General features: G+C 41.4%; 1 protein-coding gene across 1 annotated transcript in view; it reads right to left on the bottom strand.

Moving 5' to 3' along the window:
* The window catches only part of fam222aa (family with sequence similarity 222 member Aa), a 34,692-nt gene extending 21,617 nt beyond the window's left edge, over nucleotides 1–13,075 (bottom strand). The window contains exon 1 of the mRNA XM_072434225.1: nucleotides 12,338–13,075. The gene's annotated coding sequence lies outside the window, so the exon portion shown is untranslated. The remainder of the gene's footprint in view (nucleotides 1–12,337) is intronic.
* Between the last annotated feature and the right edge of the window lie 9,438 nt (nucleotides 13,076–22,513).

The following is a 22,513-nucleotide window of genomic DNA, read 5'->3' on the forward strand; positions in this document are numbered from 1 at the left end:
CATCAGATCACTAATGTGCACTCTCCAGCTGTTGTCACGCTGAAATCTCAAATCCAGGGTTGGCCCATGCCAGCACAGGGAATCCAATTGGACAGAGTGGGAGGTGAGGCTACGCCTGCTGGCTAAAGGCACAGATGGCATTAATGCTAAAAGATGTGTATGTATCAAAAAACGCTTCCAATGGCAAACAAACAGAAATACTAGCAACAGATATTTACAAGTAGTACAGTATTTGTTCTATCACAAGGTGTTAAGCGCAGTTATCAGTGTCTGACCATGGAGAGAAGCAAGAGGCGAGGTCATTGGTGTGATAATACATGCAGATGTTATCACCTTTCTCTCAAGGATATTTGATGGTTCTGTTATTTATTCACCAGAGCAATAACATTTCTAATCCTATTTTAAGCCAACAAGTTGCATGCAAGTTGATTTTTACAATTGCTGTAAACATTGTGATATGTTGTTAACCGTTAACACTGAGATTAACACAAGATACTTGTTGCTGATATGTTTAAAGACTGAGACATGAGGTGCAAAGTCGTGTCTGTGCGCCTGAGATGGGGGAAGTTGCAGGAGTAGTTTGGTTTATTGATGCTAGCAGGCATGTTTTATGGTAGTCAAAGCTCCCAGCACATCAAACATATCACAGGAAAATGCCCCAGGTACCTGGTTCTTCCTCAAGACTCCCCAGCAAATGAGCTCCTTCTGCTCCCAGTCTTACTGCTCTGAGCTCTGAGTTTGTCCTTCACAAGAGACAGGTAACTCTGCCAAGACCCAGTAATTAGTGCAGATGGAGACTGTAATACGCTCTTCCCCTCCCTGCAGAAATGCCAAGGGAGGCAATCTATAAATTCCTGCATATTAATGCAATTTAAAACCACTCCAGACACCTTGCTGGAGGCAGGTGATAAAAAGGTGAAAGGCAACCTCTCTGGCCCACAGCTGCTGTTACTCCACTGACATCTGTCCTGTCTCAGCAACTTCCTGAAACCTCTTCTACACATATACGCCAAAATAACCCCATAATCCATCTCTCCGCTCAGAGAGGCGGCTCTCCAAATCCTGACCCTAGGACTTACAACTGAGTCTCCATCAATAATTAAATGGTAATCTAAAAACCCATTTTAGTTAGGTCATCTTTCTAAGCCATTGTCCCAGCTTCCCTTCTTCCTGTGTCTATTTTTTCCTCTTTCTGTAAGATCTAGTTAGAGATTCCATTAGCATGAGAAAGCAGGCTGGTAATTGTCTTCACCCTACTGAGTGATCCCTAGATAGAGGATTAGCCTTAGAGAGAAAGCCCCATTTCAACTCTGGAGCACAGATGCTGCCCACAGCCCTGCGCTCCAGATTAGATTAGGCTGTACTGTAGGCAATGTGAAGTGACTCACAACTTCAAGTAACGTTTAATCAAAAACCTGGACATGAGGTTATAGAAGCAATAAACTTTTATTCACCTCCTGCCACCACCTGTGAGCAGTGAAATGTTCTAATCTACTAATATGCTTTCCTATTGAAAAAAGAGGATTGAGGGTATCTTAATGTTTCTATCCATTCAAGGATATACAGAGAATATTTAGCTGTAGATATGGCTACATCACTGCCCTGGCCACACTGTGTCACTAATCTGCCCGTGATCGCAGAAGAAGGTATCACATTTCAGACTCTCTTCCACAGGATCAAGACTTCAAACAGCACCACTCTTTCCTCTGACCTTTCCACACAGATGATCGATTTAGCTCATTGGATTTAATTCATAAACAGGCATCCTTTACTTCAAAAAGCCAAAGAATTTACCTCAGAGGCACAATTCTAAATCCATATAGGCTTCATGCTCTTCACATTTCATTGGCTTCTTTGAATAACCTGGTTATGAGACCTACAGTACAGAAGTGGCTATTTGCCTGTAAATAGCAAATGTTATATTCCACTGTTGTGTACCACACAGTTAAGGCAGACAATAAAAAAGATATTAGTGTAAAGTAAAATGAGTGCTTCTTTATGTAAGTGTGAGGCAAAACCAAGTGAGTACAGATCTGTAGCTCAGTTGTTGCAATATCCATTAGGTTACACTGCAAGCTTCCTGTTTCCGTGACACTTTCTTTGTGCTTTGACCAAGAACAAAGCTTAATATTTTCAACCATAATAAAACATACTAGGCCAAGGAGAGAATTTGAACTAAATGTGTGTTTACATACATAGTTGCCCAACTTTATTTAATTTGCGAAACTAAAGACGTTTTGGTAGTGGAGTTTGCTAGTTACATTGACAGAATGGTCCAATATCTGGAAGTCCATTGTGCTTCTTCAGCTTTGAGGAACATGTGTTTTATGGTAATCATATTCTCTTAGAATAATCAAGCAATAGCAACACTGCTGCCCACTCCATCTGCATCCAGAAATCTTCTACACTCATTTTAGCTTCATCCATAAAGCTCTGCTCATGCATATTTAATCAAATCTATTACTTACTTAGGGTTAAATTATAAAAGCCCGTCCTCCTTACATTTTTTATAATGTGCATGATTGGTATTGGCTTTGTACAGGACTAAAACGCACAAAACAAACAAAAGTGACAGAGTGGATTGATGGCGTCTCACAGTTCACACAATGAACATTATTTATGGTGAGCTCTTGTGGAGAAGATGGTACAGGACAAAGATTAGGTGTACACAACCATCTACTGCCACTCAGGTCAACACCAATGGCTCACAAAGTAAATACTTAATATTCATTTACTAGCTGGTTCACAAACAAAAGGTCAAGTCCTTTCGAGTCAACTACAACATTTATATGCATTTATTTGTTGTAAGTACATTTCCCTCAATAACACAATATTAATACAAAACAGAGCAAGTGTGTCTGACACATCCTCTCTAACCCTATGAAATCTATGCACGTCACCTTCCCCCAAATTAGCACCACAGGGACACCCCCTCAAGGCCCCTGTCTGCTGGCGGCAACTCTTTGGCATATCTGTACTGGGGAAAATATTTCGCACTGCATGAATTATTAAGTGTGGGGCCAGTGCTAAGCAGTGTGGAGATAGGCCAGTTATTCACAGCTCTTTTGGGACGGATGTGTTGGAAACGCAGACCCCTCGCCTATCAGACCATTTGTCAGAAGCAATAGACAATTTACAATGAGAGAATTTTTCAATTTATGCATTCTGCTGTCACTGCAATTTTCCATCTCAACTCACTTCACTCAACAAGCCCTTTCACCCTCAGCACTGCGTCTGCTCAGGGGCGTCATGTCCGCCTCTCCATCTGAGTTGTCCATGTGTGTGTGTGTGTGTGTGTGTGTGTGTGTGTGTACACTTAGATAACATAGGCAGAGGGACCTGAGGACTACTAAAGTAGAGAAGGGGGTGAGCTGAAACATCTGTCTATGACGTGTCATCATAAACAACTCAAAATATAGTTAAAAGGCAGAGCACTTAAGAACAAGAAGCAGGGAAGAAAGAGTTGATCATTAACAACACCACCCTAAAATGTGCAGTTGTTTTTTTTCTTTGTACATCTGGTCCTGGTCCTGAGGCTGAGGAAATAGCAGATATTCCATTCCCACACAGACACAGAGGGCATGAGGCTGGCATTTTAGCTTTAACTACTGAAGGTGGAGCAGCTGTCCAAACAGCCCAACTTTGTTATTATTCATAAAGCTTTGGTTAAAGAGGATGAACTACAGATGAGGCAGGGCTTAGGCTTCCAGTTCCACTCTAATGCTTAGTTTAAGAGATAGGAACATACACTCACCCAAGACAAAACAGGGGTAGGGTTTCAAAGCAGTTTGTTCCATCTGAACTAAACAAAACAATACAAAATAGCAGAAGCAGCTTTGTTGGTCACTGAAAGCAGTTTGACCTGTATAGCAGCCCAGTGTGAGCCTCTATCAGCGATGGCCTTTGAAAGACGGACACAGACGGCTTGCACTGAATGCAAGTTTGATGTGAAAGGCAGAGATGTTAGATAAATGTCCTCACAGCCAAGGCCTCTGCCCTCTTCCTGATGATGCATTCTTATAGTCAAATCCTCACTCCCCCTCCACACACATGCACACACAGTGCCAACAATCCCACTGAGGGCACCATTTGTTTCGGGACAAGGTGACCCTGTTGCCTAGGGGCCTGTGAACAAGCACAATGCGGGCCTCTCATCCCCACACACCCAGCTGGCTGTGCAGGACGGATGGCAGGTGGGGTGTGAGCGAGGGGCATCCAGCACGAACTACCCCCCGAGAGTGTCCCTTTCACACCCTACACAACGGAGAGCAATCCCTCCCTGTAACCCAGAGTCACACAGTCAACAGATGGAGGGCTATTGAGTGAAGGATCGCAGCGGCAGAGGCGGCTCCCCATCCAAACCAGCTGGAAGACAATGGGGCAGCAGGTCAAGAGTGCTGTCCGGTGGGAGAGAGAGAGTCGTACATACTTCCAGACTATACTATTCCACAGCATTTTGAACGGAGTCAGCTGGAAGTGGCATGTGAGCATTTAGACTTTTGACAGTTAGATTAGATCATTAATATATATTTTTTCTTTGTTATTTTAGAAATACAAAAGACACTATATTGACTTAAAACACACAAAGAAAGAAAAAATATGAATAATTGGACTAATTTCCTGAACACACATCCATTTGTGTAAATAATATTTCAATCCGACTTCGTGGTCAGATAGGGTTTGTCAAGAGCTTGTGCCACAAGATATCACAAGATGAAATTGCCACAAGACTGTGTGGAAAATGGTCTTGAAAAGATTTTTTGTTTACCGGTAGATTTGCCTTGGACAAGTTGAGAAGCAGTAGTTCCAAGAAGCAGTGCTACAATGAAATATAAAATTTGATCAATAAAAAATAGTGAGGGCAAAATTGCAAACTGAATAGTACAACGTATTTATTATAACTTACGTCCAAATCGCGTGTCAAGTCTGGTTTTGTGGAAATTGTTTCTTATCCCTATGGTCAAATTCTCCTAGCTCCAAAACCAATAGGGCACATTTAAGTGTAGCATTTTTACTATAAATAGCTGATAAGCTGACAGCTGGCTCCTAGACACTTATTCACCTAAATGGGAAGTATATCCATTCACCAGCAGTCTGAATATCACATAGCTCAACATGAGTCAATTAGATGCCTTGCTGCCTCACTGAACTTCCAAAGGCCAGCACATAGACACAGAGTACATGGACAGAGTATGCCAGAGTATGCCAGAGTATGCCAAAACACACCTAATCTTAAATTCTAAATTTTAGAAAATGTTTACCTTCTTTGAAATCAGCATGGAGAGCTTTTTCAAAAGGAGACACATTTTACACGACATAGAAATAACAACAAAAATACATTTGTACAAGGACAGTTCTGTGACACGTCTGTGCGATCTTCACACAAACACAGGAACATGAAATAAAGTAATTCTTTCATCTCAGTGATTTGAAATGTTAACCTACTGTGGATTATCCATCAAGAAAGGAAAAATTGAGATAATAACCACAGCTTATTTTGGAGAAAGGACAAATATGCTGCTAGACTGGAGAGTGATCAGGAGGTGTCTACGAGCTGTCCAGGTACACTTGCTTAAATTGCCTGTTTAGGGGATACATGATCCCCTTTTTAACATTTCGGAGTGGTTTCACAAGTACTTCTCAGTTTTCCGCAAACAAAACCATAGGGTTTGGCCCTTGGTTAAAACATTAATTGGAAAAAAATAAGGAAAATAAGAGATTATTTGTCTGCATTTGTGGATGAGTGGGCAATTTGCTTGTTTCTGTTTGAGTGTAAATCACTGTTAGAAAGTTTTTAGTGCAACAAAATGCATTTTATTTTGCCTGCAGTTGGTAGCTCACCGCTCAATTATGGCAGAATGTATTATCAACAAATGTCTTTCTCTCAGTCGTTGTTCCAATTGGTAGCACAGTGCTGTCACTAGAAATGGGGAAACAAAATGGAGAGCTGACTAAAAGAGAAGCCTTAAGTGACACTTAATTTGAGATACCCAAGTGTTCTCTTGGCTCCAGTAAACAGGATCCATCAAACTTTGCCTAGAGCTGGTATAGACTGCAGCTGTTTGTGTGCCCGAGAGGCTCTTACTTATCAAGAGGACTGATGAAGAACTTGTCCAGAGAGTTTCTTAAACACTAATGACAGACAAAAGTCTGGGTGGGATTTTGGTGCCAAGTCCATGTGTATGTTAATGCTGTGAACATGTCAGGAGCTAATGACAGCCTGAGAGAAGACAGGAGTAGGCTAAAACACAAGAGCAAACTCCAGCAGTGTGAGAAAAACAGTGAACAGCTGCTTTCTGTCTGCTCTCCTGGGCTTGTCCCTGGAGAGGCTCCAATGAAGTCCCTGATCCTGGTTTGAGGCTGACAGAGGGACGGGCTCATGCAGCTCTATGCCCCAGTGTCTGTGCCAGCAGGGAGGGAGGGCCCGGGGCTGGCAGTGGGGGGCACATCAAGGAGACTCTCTCCCAGTGGGTTCCTGTCAGTTCCGGGCCATTGCACCTCACTTGCTGGGATGTTATTAACACACACATACACACAGAGATATCCAAGCATGGCCAGATTACTTTTAATGGCAGCGCTAATGGTACATGTTGTCTAAATGTACTCTTGGCTTAAAGTGTTTACACAAATCATTGTTGGTAAAATGACTAAAGTTAGAGTTCAGACAAAAGACCTGATCAAATTCAATTAGCGCAGTGACACAGGGCTGATGTGACCATGGCGACCACAGAGCTCAGGGACCTGTAGACTACAGATTGTTTGGGACACGGAGAGTGGCAGAACGCCCCAGTGAGTTCAGATCTACAGATGTTGCCTTGGGACCCACTGACTGACTACACTGACAGCTGGGCAGCTGTTCTATACATGCAGCCACAGAAGCATGCCACAGAAATGAGGAGGGGTTTACTGGAGGAAGTTCCCAGGACATGCAAAGCTGTCACTTTTTGCAGTGGTGCATGGATAAGGAAAGATGGCACAGAACAGGATTGCACAGATGGGTAAATATTTAACAGAGCAAATACTTTTTTTAACACAACAAATACTCTCTTTTATAAAGATTTACATGATGGATGAGAGTATTCAGTACGTACGTACACACACGCACGCACACACACACACACTTTAAACTTAGCTATATTAAATGCTGTCACTTGCTGTACAAAGACATGGTAAATCACTAGTTCAACAGCTTGGATTGATGCCAATCTCCTCTGCTTAAAAATCTCACACATCAGGAGCCAGTCAGCCAATCCATTATGCCACAGAGGTCAGCAATTTGTTCAACTCCATAAAAATGTTAATAAAACTAAGAGCATACAAGGAAAAATCTTCAAGTCATCTTTTGTCCCTCAAAATATACATTTGAAAGCAACAATCTGAGCAGAGTGCAGGTCAGGTTGTAGTGGGACAATAATGCCTTCAATGTAATCCTGGAAACGATAAAGAAACCATAGACACTGTGATCACACAGTATAGTGATTACAGACGCCCCACTCTTAACAAGATTATTATTATTATTGTTGTTATTATTATTATTGTTATTGTTGTTATTATTATTATTATTATACACAAAATACTTTATATACATAATTATCAAAATATTACAATTATATAAAATTCCGGCATACAAGTCTGACATGGGAACATATCTTTGAGCATCCATTGCTTGAACTTCAGTGTCTGGCCTGGCCTGGTACTAACCCTCTCTCTCCTCCGCCACTTTCCCTCGCTTGCCCCTCCGTCTCTCCGTCCGAATACAAACAGAGATAAAGAACGCAGCAATCGCTCTTGACACACAAATAGGTTAACACAATAAAGCCGGCTTTGCCTGGCTCACTCAAGGGAGGAAAGCAATTCCAGCAGCAGGCAGGAGGTAATAAAACAGAGCAGTGTGTGTGTCGCCGTGTGTGTGTTCATATATGTCCTCATGTCAGCGCTCCTATGTTTTTATGTGTGAGCCTAGCCAGGCACACTAAGATCTTTGGCCATAGGGCACAATATCCTACAGATGTCTAACTCTTTCATGATGGAAATAATAACAGGGACCTGAAAAGATTCTATGCATTTCCTCTATTTAAACTGAGGAAATGGAGGCTTTATAGTCAAAGTACAAATAGAACAATAATGGTTTACCTATGGGATGCATAGATTGCGGCTATTGTAAATAGGACTGGTTAAAATTCCACAAACAGAATGAGTTTTATCTGCAACTCTTCTGCTTACTCCGGCAAATGCTGACAGGGCTAGCAATAAATGATAAAATCTCCCGTTTTATTGAATGGTGTAGCATTAGCGCTGAACTCAGGAAAATGGTGATGTGGCTTGTGCAATTACTATCCGGACGAGACAACATTGTTTTCTCCAGTCAGTGAAAATTTCATTACCTCACAGCAGCCACCTTAGGATTGGGTAATAGCCTCTTTTTGTCACAGACACAAACCATCTGGGTAGGTGTGACACCCCATAAGTGTTTTCCATTTGCAACAATATGCAGCCAGACAGTGAGTGTGAGGGAAGTGGTCACCATTACGTGCATTGTTATTCAATGATATGGAAGAATTGAATTGAGAAACTACAGTCGATAGCCAATTCTTGCACAGACAGTTGGATAAACAAATGCAATGAACCTTGATAGGCCTGTACTTCTGTTAGGACTCTCCTGAGGCTTTTTAGTCAGATGACGCAGGCTACTCATGGTTCATCTATTAAATGTCAATAAACACGGACAAGGCTGGCACATATCCTGACCTCATCACAAGCCCCAATTAAAGTTTCCCACATGTGTCTAAAGACAGGCGAGTGTGAACCAGCCTAATCCCATGCTACTGCCCAGTCCCTCCAATCAGGTAATCAAACAGCAAAGATGTAAGTGCTGCTTATTGTCAACAGGGAATAAATTACCTAAGCATGAAGAGAAAACGTCTTATCTGTCTGATGTATTTCCTGCTTCTGCTGAAAGCTACAAAGCCCGAGGGAGAGCAGTCGACCAAAATGCAGGAGATAGAGATTAGGATGATGTGCGGTTCCTTGTTCCATTAAAGTTTGATCTTCCTCAATAGCCGAGGAGAATCAGATATCTCCCATTCAAGATTAAAGTACAGCGGCATAGAGGGAGAGATTAATCAGAGGCCTGCATGAGATAAAAAAAAAAAAACCTTGCTTCTGGCATGGAAAACAGTAGCAATAAAGAGTTCAGCTGATAATATGAAACATGGCCGGCACAATAGCAAATCAAACAGTGCATATACGGGTCTACAGAATAAATCAAAGTGCTGGCGAGGCTGCTGGTTGTGGCTGGAGCAGAGGGCTGATCAGATAGTAAGCACTGCCTTGGTTTTATTACAGCTTCAGGTTGGAGAGGGCACAGAGAATTTTCCTGTGTTACTCTGTGTCGCCAGCCTCGCTCTCCCTCTCGGCCGCCTCCACCTCTACTTCAGATCAATGGCGCTGGGGTGATTTCACAGCAGCCTGCACTGTCACCCAGAACAAATCAATGTGACCATGAGGAAGGCAAGAGCGGCATTGTTTTTAAGGGGAGCAAATTTGCTGTTGGAAAGCTTGTCAAATTTGCTTTATTCTTCTTCAAGTCTCCGTCCAAGAACTGTTTGGGTGAAGAAGAAAAAAAGCATGTCTCCTTTCTTCACTTTTCCAGCTGGATCAAAGCCAACTATAAACCGCTTAGTGCTCGTCATAACAGTGCATTACTCATTAACTACACAGACACTCATGTTTACTATGTATCCAAGGGGGAAAATGGACCCTAACCAGTTATAATGCAAGGCTATACATTAAACAAGAGGTAACGTGAAGTCGACAGTAGTTTAAGAGGCTGAGTGGGAGGTGGAGATGGTGGCAGCATGTCATGTCAGTAAGTGGCTGGTCAAAACCGGTTTGTTTGAGGAGCGGACACTGGCTGTCACATAAACACAGCACGCTAACTAAATATGAAGCTTTGCAGCCACAGAAACGTGTGCTTTCTGTAATATGCAGAACCTACATGCATGTTCTTGTTCTGATAACACAGGTGACGAACATCAGCAACTCTACATCACACAGCTCTGCCTCTGGAAACACTTGTTTAACAAGCAACTATTTAAATTTTAACATGTTGGTTTACATCTCACAAATGTTATTGTACAATACATCAGATACTTGCTGTGTACCATACAGTGCGTTACTGTCAGTTGTCAGAAAGTTTTTACTTTTTCACCAATTTATTTATTTATCAACTTTTATTTAACCAGATGAGAAACCCATTGAGATCAAAACCTCTTTTACAAGTGTGACCTGGGGGTCACTAAAACCACCTGACATGAAACAAGGCTAACTGCTTCATGATGCTGGGTGCTGATGGCCAAGAGAAAACACACACGGACAAGTAACATACAGACAGGAATTTAAGGGAATATCAGGTTGATTTGCTATGAACAGAAAAGGCTACATCCTTTGTAGTATATGAAAAATATTAAAAAGTGACTCCTTACTCGAATGAGAAGTTTGATCAAACATCTAATGAGCTGTATTTGTAGATGCTTTTGAATAAAAAAATAAATAAAACTCTGGGCGAGTTTTTCAAATATCTTGACAGGAGGAAGAAAACCGATAATGTTCTAATGAATAAAAAATGTGTTTTCATAATCATAGTCTACAATGTAACTTAAAAACTACCATTTCAATACTAAAAAATGTATAATCTTCTAAAGATTTTACCACATCAGGGGTTATGAGTTTAACTCAAACCAGCATATTACGAGCTAAATTTTGCTCCTGCCTGAGGAAGGCGTGGAGACAATTTAAACAGGGATTAAAAAAGATTAATACATGCTACAGGAAATTAAACTTCAGTATTCATGAGCTGAGCCCCTTCAGACAGGAACTTTAATAAGAAAAAGTGATCTGATCTGTTCAATAGACTCACAGCAGTAAAATACTGTGTTTAAGAGTTCTCTCTGAAATGGATTATCGGAAGAGCATCCATGAAACAACACAAGGTGTATAAGAAATATACATAGCTTTATGTGGATACTTTACCTTTCATAGACTAGATGAGATGTGAGTAGAGTACAAAACTCAGTCAAAGGTCTAACTTTTTAGAGAACAATTTAAAAGAAGAAAAGAAAACAAAAAGGAGAAAAGGCTAAATAAGAACTCTAAAACATAATTCACTGACCCAGATATTAAAGCCTTTCACTGTGCAGTTCTCCCCGACTTGTCCAACCTTCATGTTGAGTTAAGGCAAGCATTATGCTGGGTAGACTATTTGTTTAGGTGAGGAGCAGCCGCAGAGCTAATATGAGCACAATTTGCTCAGCAGGTCATAGGCGCAGAGTGGAAGAAGTAAATGAGGCAGTTCTGCCCCCTCGGGTGCAGCCCCTGCCTCATACATCACTGGATGTTTTATTCAATAGAGCCATGGAGGCTCTATGGCAGGTGCCCTTACTGTGGGGGCGCCTGGGCTGCTGTAGGAGCCCATATTACATTCAGTAAGCTGCCCGTCTGCTGCTGCCTGGGGAGAGCGACTGGGCTGTAGAGAAAGATGAATTCTGAGGATGCTTGTAGTCTAATGATAAAACATACTGTGCAGCTTTACTGCTCACTCAGCATAATGTGCAGCCTCATTTACGTGCAGCAAAAGAGATGGCGCTAAATGCACCTCAGCAAGCACCAGCACAAAGTTCAACCACCTCGACTTTATCTTCAAACGGACTCTACACGGTCAGACTTAGATTATCTCCGCAGCACAAGACAAATGTGCAGGACAATTCACGTCGTTAAGCCCAAACATCGTCACTGATCCCAGAACAAAGGCAAAAGTTGAACCACTTTGCGCACACGTCCTCGTGAGTTTTAATCGCGACGTGCAGCGTGCCATACGGACCGTTCAAGTCATTAACACTCCGGAGAGAGAATTCACTAATTGTAGCAGACAATAAACGACCCCCACAGAAGCGACGCGCGGAAGCGACGCTACTAGAGACAATCACGCCTTTCCCCTTGTAGCCGCACTCTGCTGGTGCCGGGCTGTGCCTGCGGTGCAATCCCCGCGACAATACGTTTCATTGCACGCCGTACTTGAAAAGACTAAACAGTTCCTATTGCCATGCGAGAGGAGCTCTAACAAGTCGATTTTACAACACTTCCTTTAGTGTGGGTCACTCAGACTGACAAAGACGTTAAATCCGAGGCATCATTAAGAGAACAACATCATGGGAATATCAGGCGCTTCATCGTCTAGAGCTCGTTCACCAAAGGGTCGATTCTGACGCCACATGTTTCATGGTCAAAACTCAAAAACCGTTTGATTAAAAAGACAATCAAATATTAATAGAAGATTTACCATAAATTGCTCCGTGGTGCAGGCTAAAACTCCATGCAGGTGGGAGCGTTCACTGATCCCTCTGCCTCATATTGTGTGGTCCAGATTAAAGGAGATGCATTCTACAATCCAAAGGGTTTGAATCAAACGTTGATCAAGTTTATTCTCCTTTTCCGGTGATATGCAAATGGAACTGGAAACCTGCGAATTAGATTCCACTATAGCCTCGCATGCAAAGTTAATAAGCTTTGCCTTTTTTGTCTACATTTGGTTCCCAATTTGTGACGAGGGCACAAGTGCGAGTCCGTAATTTCAGATCTCTCTCGGTGCGCGCACGGTCTTCATCTCAGGAAGAAAGTGAAAGGTCTTTGGGATCTTCTTCAATAATATTCCAAAAGCCCAGCTTTTACGCACGGATAAGTGGCCCATCTGCTTTGTCAGATGAGATAAACCGCATTTGACATAAAAGACGCGGAGTAGTGACTGTACCCTGAAACCAAAGCTGGGCCAGAGCCTGTGAAATCCTCAAGTAAAAATCCCGGAGTAGCTTCTTCCTCCTGGCTCCGCACTTTCCTCTCCGTGGTGTCAGCGGCCCGCAGAGACGCCTGGACCCGGGGTGATGCACTGAGGCTGGCGTGGAGCTCGACAGGAGCAACTCCGACACTCTGGGCTCGTTGTTCGGATAAGTGGACAATGATGTGAGCAGCTAGCTCCAGCGGCCAGCTCCGGGATGCGGTCCTGCCCTCGCGCTGAGCTGCCGAGACTGACAATAACCCGGAACGCTGCAGACTGTCAGCTCGCGCAGACCGCCCACCGACCAATCAGCGCGCTCGGGGAATAGAAACATTCCCACGGGTTGGCCAATCATGTCTAAGTGAAGGCTGTTACCATAGAGATGATCGGCGTCTGTGCGTCTGAAACCACGTTGTTTGTTCGCGGAAGCAAAATAAGGGGGTAAAAATGGTTTGATGATGTGACAGGAAAAAGATAAGTATGTGTGGTCATTCATGTCTATTATTATTCTAGGTGTAGCTCAAGGTTATGGATCTTATCTTTTTCTTCTTTTTTTTACCCAAAAAAAGGGTTAGGGTTTTTCTTTTGCAGAATAAAAAGTTTCCTCTTCACTTCAAAACCCTTTTGTCCATGTCTTGAATGGATATAGATTAGGGTGACCAGAATATCAAAATTAAAAACTGACACACCCGGGTTAGGATCTGGGGTAATAATAAAATTGTAATAAGCGTGAGTAATTCAGTACATTTTTATGCACTCAGTCCAGTCTTGGTTTATTCACACCTCTTTCATGGCTCTGTTGTGGGTCATATATAATCAAAGAGACTTCAATCAGTGGAACTGAAAAAAAAATTGTGTGTTGTGTGGGAAACGACTATATTTTCACTTATATTCACTATATTCACACTTTTTTACTAAAGGTAGGTATCAAAGTGGTCAAAAACCAGGACAACTGGAACATGTCTTGTATAAAACTGTGACAAATCAATGGTTTTGTATACATCTGCTGTTGGACTGTCTCAGGTAAATAGAGACGTCTGGTCACCCTAGATATAAGTCCATGTATTTACGGGCTTCAGCTTCCTGTTTACAATTGATCATTTGAGGACCTCTGCCTCTACAAAAGATATATTTAGTTTTTAGGCATTTTTTATCAGACCCTCAGACAATTCCCCAATAAGTTCAACTCAAACTTTTCATAAACTTACCCTTAATTTAAGCTTACTTCAATTCATCACATTTTTCAAACTTGTACCCACCACCAAAATCCAAATTTCACGTGGCATGTTCGTGTTGAAACTTCTTCTTTGACAATGTATGACATTGCCTATTAGAACTTTTTTCACAAACGTTTCTTTTACCAAATAAGACATCAGCACACAGTCCACCATGGCTGAAGTTCTTGAGTTCTTTTGGAGTGTGTGTACTTGGAGCCAGGATACACAAAGGCAGTACAAGCAATCACACATCATGGACTCTCATAATAAGCTGACGCTGGGAAGTGGGTGATGCAGCACTCAGCTTATGCCAGCGCTGATAAGAGCCTGAAAGTATTACCTCGGTCTGGCAGGCCGCTCCAAGAAATCCATCCTGCGCCAGGTCATCAATTCTGCCCTATCTGATCGCTCACCAATCCCTGGCAGCTCCATGTCGCTGTCCTGTCTTCTGCCTTTGAAATACTCTCTCTGACTTACACATTTATGTCATTGTTTCAGCATTTTTAGAGCACAGACCAACTAGCTGCACAGCTGAATTGGCCTGTGAAGCATACATTAAAAGCCTGCAGAGCTCAATCTTATCAGCTTTACACTGTGTGGCATAGTTAATCAAACGGACCAACAAATAATTGAAAAATACCCAAAGCAGTGCAAAGCGCAGATGAGGCAGGCAGGCAAATGAGCCATTTGATTAGCTGATAAGCAGATGACTCAACAAACATTCGAGGGATGTTTACCGAGGTTTGATTAGCGCACGCCCAATACACTGGAGATTGGACATAAATACATTCTGAAAACACTCAGCTGTTGCAATCCCCCAAGCAGCATGAGGGCACATAAAAACAATGAATTATTTATGGGAAAGGCACAGAAAATATCACAGTGGATAATTTTCCGTGGGCTATATGAAATGCCACTTTTCAAAATAATATGTCTTGCATTTTCCAGAGGCGATTCAAAGTGAGAAGCCAGGAGATTGGATATGAGAATATACTGTGCTGCCAAGAAACCTAAAGACCAATCAGGCATAGCATTAAGAGTAACTGCCTGTTAATGTCGGTTGTGATGTTGTTAGTGCATGGCTACAATAGAGCCCCGTACTAAACAAAACTGGGATGCTCGGTGCACATCTGAACCAGCAATACCACTTTAAACTAAGTAGTTTGAGTATAGAAGTGAAGAACAAGGAGTGTTTTACAGTGACCTCTGCCAAATCCCCTGCAACTTTTCCAAAAGATATCCAGTTTAAGAGCACACTGACCCACACCAATCACCACGACACTCTCACATCGCCTGTCAGTGGTTATGATGTTATGCCAGAGTGGTATAAGCATCCCACTATAACACGCTTTTCCTACAGAATATGATCTCTAGTTTAAAATGACGTATTTTTGTTGAGTGCACTATCAAGCCCTTGGCCAATAATGGTTTCAAGTTGCCTTTAAGCCCAGCTCCTGTAAAAAGCACTTCAGTTTGGTTGGAGCTTCTCATAAATAAAGTTTAAAGGAAACAGTATACCCTCATTCCCGGAGCTAACATCAGTCTCCCTTCAAAACTGAGAGACGTGCGCTGCTACGATTTGTTCCTCAAAGTGAACTCGGTTAAATTGAGCAAAGTTCAAGTCTCCACAAACAGCAAAGTAACAGGGCAAAAAATCAATAGCGGCAGAGGCATGGAAATAGAGATAGCATTGATTTATCTGCCATTGATTGGTGAGGATCGCTGCATTGTGCCCCCGGAGTGAAATGCATGCTGTCTGCCAACTGATGGGGATGAATCTGAAAAGGTGTCAAGTGGTTAGAGGACACGGGGGAGGAGTGAGGGGCACACAGATGTGGTAGGAGATGATGGAGCAAGGGCCTAAAGGATCAGACAGAATAAGGCGTTAGATGAAAAAACTTGATAAGAGGAGATTATGTTGCAGTGAGCTATGCCAGGGTGACTCTCCGACGGGCCACTGTGTTAAATGTCTTTGACAGAGGCAATAAAAAAGATCACAGCACTGACAGCAGTTGGCAAAGGGCCTCAAGCTTCATCCATCAAGCAAAATTAGCTCTGATGTGCGGAGGAGTTTAGTTATCTTTAACAAAGCTGGCCTTCGATTGGACTGTTGGACATCTTTGTTGAAGGATTGGCATATGTGTCATTTGTAATATAGTAAATAAGTGTGATTGCTGTGTCTCTGGAGACTTTGCGCTGAGAGCCAAATGCTGTGGAGACAGGAAGCGGCAGGACAAAGATCAGAGGGCAGAGCAGCCAAAGTTACTGCTCAACTTTGCTCTCTTTACAACATCGGTCTGTCTCTTCTCTGGCAGCTGGCAACCTCCCATCTTTACAGGAACTGAGCTGCGTCCTCTATTGCACCATATAGACTGTGGAGCAAGGCTTACAAAACGTTGGTTCTTGGCAAACAGACAATTAAAAAGAGACATCTTGCAGCACTGGGTCCAACGCATACTTGACTTTGTGCAACTTTGATTAAAAATAACACAACAAAGAGCATAAAAGATGCTTATGTTGTGGCAACTTTAAAACTAAAATAAAACAATTAATATCCTCTAATCTCATTATGTTGTCAAAGTGTCAAGTGACAGTGTTAGCTTGCTTTGTTCCATCCTTTGAAAGAGCAGCTGCTTTGGGCAGGTCTGCCAGAAACACAGCCATCTTCCTGTTGTTGGAGAGCCTCACATGTCATACAGACCTCTTTGTACACAAAGCACTGTAAGGTGTCCACTGGTGTGAGTGACAGGTGAGGCCAGGCCATTCAATACACTTCAAGCTAGGGAAGGAGGCCCCTTTAAAGCCAATGCACAGGACATAGACACAGAAGGAACACAGCATTAAATGTGAGGATCTCTGATATGACTTACAACAGTTAGGGATGGGACTGTTATTTCAGCACAAACTGATTTCACAGCCTCACAGTTCTGCTTCACTGCAGTGACACAATAGATGAAAGCAGAAAGGGGAAGGCAGTTAAAATGTCATGTTGTCTTGTTGGTGTGTAGTAGAAAAAGCTTCAGTTGTAGTCATCTGGACTCAGTTTGAAAAAATAGACGTTTCGACTCTCATCCAAGAGTCATTGTCAATAAAAGAATTTAGATCGAGAACTCCGATATTGATACTGTTCTGTGGTAAGACCCGCCCATTGGGAGGAGCCTTCCTGAAGTAGAAAGAGTTGTTTGTTTGTTGGTGTGGTGATGATGGACACTATTATTTCATGATGAAACTGCATGATGGGCTTTTTCAAATTTTGAAAGTATTTTACATGCTCATTTCAACATATCTGTGATCATCCTAAAACATGCCAATTAATACTCCTTTACCACAATATCTTACTGTTATTCCACAGTCAGATACTATACAATTACATTTATTGCATATTGAAGAGGTGGGATTTTCTCATTTTCTCATTTAATGTCATTCAGCAGTTGGTTGAGCATGTTCCTCCATCTCAGTCATTCAGGCTCCAGTGGACAAAGGGACCATCATCCTCTGCTCTGCGCACTGCTCAACTCGCCCCAATTTTGCACCTCCGCTCACAAGTGATAGAGCACTATCAATCCTGACAGCTCCCCCAAGCCACGTTTGAGGCACCTACTCCTCAAACACACATAATGTTGACTCAGTGCCCTTACACGTTTAGACTCTTTTGTTCTTCTAGTTTTGAAAAACAGCAGTGTAAAATTCCATGTGCTATACCTCATTTTAGTGTTGATGTAGTCATTACTGGCAATTCTCAGTGATGAGTGTTTGAGTCTGGACTAGTAGAGCCTAATCTAATTCAATTGTGTTTTTATTGATTCAAACAGCGGGCTTAATATATATTACAAGGGATTGTACACAAACTTCAGGCCTGTTTCTATGACTGATTCTACTCTTAAGTTTCACAAACAAAGGTGGAACAAATCCTATAAACTAAGAATCTGTGGATACATCCACAGGGAGGACAATGGCATATAGTTTGTCCCTAGTTCCATTGTTGGCTTGTGTTTAATTTGAAAAACAGACAGCTAATCACATTAGAGACAACCTCTCCACAATACTTGAGCACTGCTTCTCCTGAAAGTAATCACTGCGCACTGCGATCTGTCTCATTGGATACCAAGTCCAATTACTTAAAGCCAAACAAAGTGCTGTTGATGCCACGGAGTCATTATCTGGAAATACAAAGACATTTTTACAAGGAACATTAACACTTCTGAAAGTACAATAATTACAGTATGGTCAGATGAAAAAGGATAAGCAGACATACATACATCTCGATGGCAAAATACTAGTAAAAATGAAGACTTTGGACACCAAATGATCAAGCAGGTTAAACGCCTGTGTTGGAAGCTCGTTAACAATCCCAGCAGGACTTCGGAGCTCAAAGCACACAGTATGAACAAGATCAGAGAAAACTCTGGAAAGCAAGGGCAAAGATTTTAAACATGCAGTCACCTCACGAGGGATGCAACCAGCCGAAATAAGCAGCATGCAATTAGCCCGTGTTAGAGGTGGCTTTGTAAAATTAAATAGCCCGTTTCCTATTCCAGCGTTACATAATTGACTTTCAGAGTGATTTGGTGTAAAAAGGAGGCAGTGAATGAGCTTTTAGTCAAATCCAGGTGTTCATTTACATGTGGCATAGTGGTTAAAAAAGGTCTGCAGACTTAGGCAGAGGTGAACACTTGTTTTGTGGATGCTGGACTGGATTTTAACAAGGCTTTGACCTCTGTCGGACTTGGCACACCGCATCATTCTTTACCTTCATCATGCTTCAGTTCATTCAACCTGGCTCATTTCTATGTTGCGCCACCGCTGCCTTCAACCTTTGACTCCCCCACAGCTCTAAATCTTCTTTTGTTTCAAGAGAGGATCCGGCTACATTATTTAATATTCATATTTCTATCGTCATCATTCTTCCCAGCTCAACTATGACCTCTAAAACGCTGCCTTTCTTTTGCCTGGTGAATTATTATCCCATCTACTGTGAGACCTTGCCAATCTATTAATCTAACTTGCCATTTACTGTCTTTTCTGGCAGTGCTGTTAAAGGTTGGCTGCCTCTTCTTTCTCTCGATCTGTCAGTCAGTCTTTGTGTGCAAATCACACATCTCTCGCCCAGACTCAATTATTCAGTATAGATGCCATTTGTTTCACAGTTGGCAATAGCAATTGTATGCACTCTGCTTTCTAATCGTAAACCCATAACCTCTTCTAATGCAAATCATCACAATTTCTGCATGTGTATTTTTGTCTTTTCCTTCATATTAGCAACCTTCTGTGTGAGAAAAGGCTTTTTAGAAGCTGTTGTCTCTGGGGGCTGCGCTCACATGTGGAAATCAATTTGTCGAGACGAGCTTTTCTTGTGAGTGGTGCCATTAGTATTTGCTAATATCAGTGGGATATGGGTTGTGAGGTATTTGCACCTGTGACCTTACAGCTTTTAAATGGCTACATCTCAAATGTTAACATCTCTTGCAACAAGTAATCTTAGTAACATGCACAACAAAATTGAAAATCCTTGAAGAAATTATAGACAAAAAATATGAGTTTATTAGTTAAATAGTGCAGTGCTGTGAGGAACTATTTCAGATTTCTGAAAGTTGAGTTGTCGAATTTCATTCACAGTTGTACAATATCTGTGATAATTTCCATATGAGAAAAGTAACAATAAAAAAAAAAAAAAACTTGAGATTTTAGTGTTGATTGACATTATATTATTTGACATAACTGACATATTTGAAGTGTCAAGTCTACCCAACAAAATAGTATGTTTTTCCTTGGTTATAAAAATGGTCTCAAAAAGGCACAACATATACCTAATGTGAAGGGGCCATGAGTTGGTTTTAATCCTCTAAAACACCTCTAAAGTACAGAATGAAAATAATTAAGTTGAAAAAGCAGGGTCAGACCCTTTTTAAAGCAGTGTGACAGTCAGATTTAAGATCAAGTACAAGAACATCCCCCAAAGAGCTTTGTTCCGCATCCATTCATTTCAGAGATTTAACCATTTTTACAAAACTGGTAAAAAAATATAAAAAAATAACACTTTCTTTTAGTGAATATAAGCTTTGAGGAGAATAAGCCACCAGACATTTCAAATTGTGAACCCTGGTTAAAATTGATCAAAAATCATTAGAAAAAATAAATCAAAATTCATTGAAAGGTCTCAAGATTAAAAACGATCTTAAGTTACTCTTTTTGTTGGCTGAGCTGTTTGATGTCCAGAGAAAGTTATATATTATGTATATACATATATATATATATATATATATATATATATATATATATATATATAGATAGATAGATAGATATAGATATAGATATATATACTGTATTTTTTTTAAGGATTGGGAAATAGGGCCAGGATAATGACATTCAAAGGTCTAACAATACAAAGAGGAAACGGCAATGACTGGTCTAGCAAATGAAAACCACAAGAGCACTTGTGTGTGTGCACCAGAGATCCTCACAGGGCATTCTCTTCCCGTGGCCTCAGAGCACCCTTCCTCCTAATGGAAGGGAAGCAGAACAGATGGGACACAAATTGCACTTTCATACACCTCAAGGTTCAAGGCAATTTCCCCCGTGCGCCTGTGAACTTCTCGAATTGCCTCTCCAGCCTTTGAGCTTTTCACTCTTCAAAGGGGTTTGGGTTTGCTCAGCGGCCGGGCTCAGACACACAGTAAAACATTCTCACTCTAACATGTGAACGCATACCCGGCCTCAAAGCACATCGGACAGTATGTGTTGTTGCCATTTGGTGTTTTAATAACCACATTAATGACAATAAAAGCTGTACCTTGTATAAAGGGCATTACATAGAGTCAGAGCTCGTGCAGTGTTGTCCTGTTCCTTAATTGGGCCGTCATTTTGGAGTTTTCAGCATCTCTGATTGGCAACTCTCTAAAGGTGTTTGTGGCGTGTACAGGGCTGTGGAGGGGCCAGTAGCATCCATGGGGTCGCAGTGCCCGAGCCCCATTTCTCATGTTCTGTGGTTGACCATGAGATTGCCACTGCTGTCTTTAAATCTGCTCCCAATACTATATTGTAAATAAAACTTTGTTTTGTTTTGTGTACATTGTTATACCTGTCTTTGGCCTGTGTTTTGTCAGACCTTAACTGTTTTAAATTGAGTTGTGCTACCCTTTTACTATTTATTTTTTACAAATAAAAGAACAAAAACAAACACAAAACAAACAAACAAACAAACCCACAAAAACAACTAGACTTGTTCATGTTGTGGAGGGAGAGGGGAGGCGTTCTACTACTAACGCCTGTGGGTCATCTAGACCCGAAGATAGCACGAGGGCTATAAAGGGGTCCTTAACCTCCCCAGCATACATACAAATGCAAAAAATATTATAGTCAGTACTTTTGAGTTTTGCTCCTTGACTTGATTGAGTATTTGTTCACTGACATAAAACCACCGCAAAAAACTAGACACACCAAAAGGACATAGGACTTTCTATTTCTTTTACTTGATGGTATGAGTTGAATGGTGCCAACATCAGAGGAGGCAATACTTACATATTATTTACTACCCCATTAACAAACAAACGTCACAAGCTATTTAACTACATATTGCTGAACCAGAATATCATCAATCATCATTCAGCAACCACTTTTAACAAATATTATGCACATATTTAGAGTAAGGACAAAGCAGGGGGCATGTTTTTGTCCAAAACATCTTTCATTTCTGGCCTTTGTTCGACCCAACAACAGAGTAGTAGCCTTGCATGCTGCATACCAACCAAGGGGTTAGCCGTGTCCCCAAAGCAATTATAGCCAATTGTGGCGCTAGTTAGCAATTAGCGGCATAAATGTAATAAGTCTGTCGTTGCTGTGGAGACCAAATTTTTCGATGATACCTGTGGAAATGAAGAGCCCTCTAAAAATATGGCAGTGTTTTTCAACAGATGGAGGCAGTCCAGTTTCATTTAGTACAATAATCACTTTAGTTTATTAATATTGCATGTAATTAGTTGTTTTCAGGTGGAAAAAGCTTTTAAGCCACAGCATAATTGATAAATGTAACCTGTAGAGAATGCTAACTATAAGATGAACGGTAATATGTGCAAATGGACATATGGTGTGGGTGGTTCCTAGCATCTACTTTGAATCATCATAACTGTTTCTAAGGTTTGATATATTAACTAATGCATTGTTTTGTATTTTGAACAAACAGTGTTCACCCAGCTTCTGTGTTTTTGTCTCAGCAGTAGTTATTAGGATGTTCATGTACTAGTGCTTTTGTTCTTTCAGGGCCAGCACTGTAACAAAACAAAAGACACAGGTAAGCAGTATAATGGATCAAAAGCTACAGCTTACATATTCCACATTCAATTTGATCAATGTTTAGTTTAGACATCTGTTTCCTATTCCTGTGCTATTAAGAAAGTGTCAGTGCAAACAGGAAAATATGTATTTGATAGGGACAGATCCACCAAACATAATGTAGCTTGCCATGTTGATG

This window comes from Eucyclogobius newberryi, unplaced genomic scaffold, assembly GCF_026437365.1.
Source record: "Eucyclogobius newberryi isolate DKJ021-1_F unplaced genomic scaffold, fEucNew1.0.hap1 SCAF_6, whole genome shotgun sequence".
NCBI classification, from domain to species: domain Eukaryota; kingdom Metazoa; phylum Chordata; class Actinopteri; order Gobiiformes; family Gobiidae; genus Eucyclogobius; species Eucyclogobius newberryi.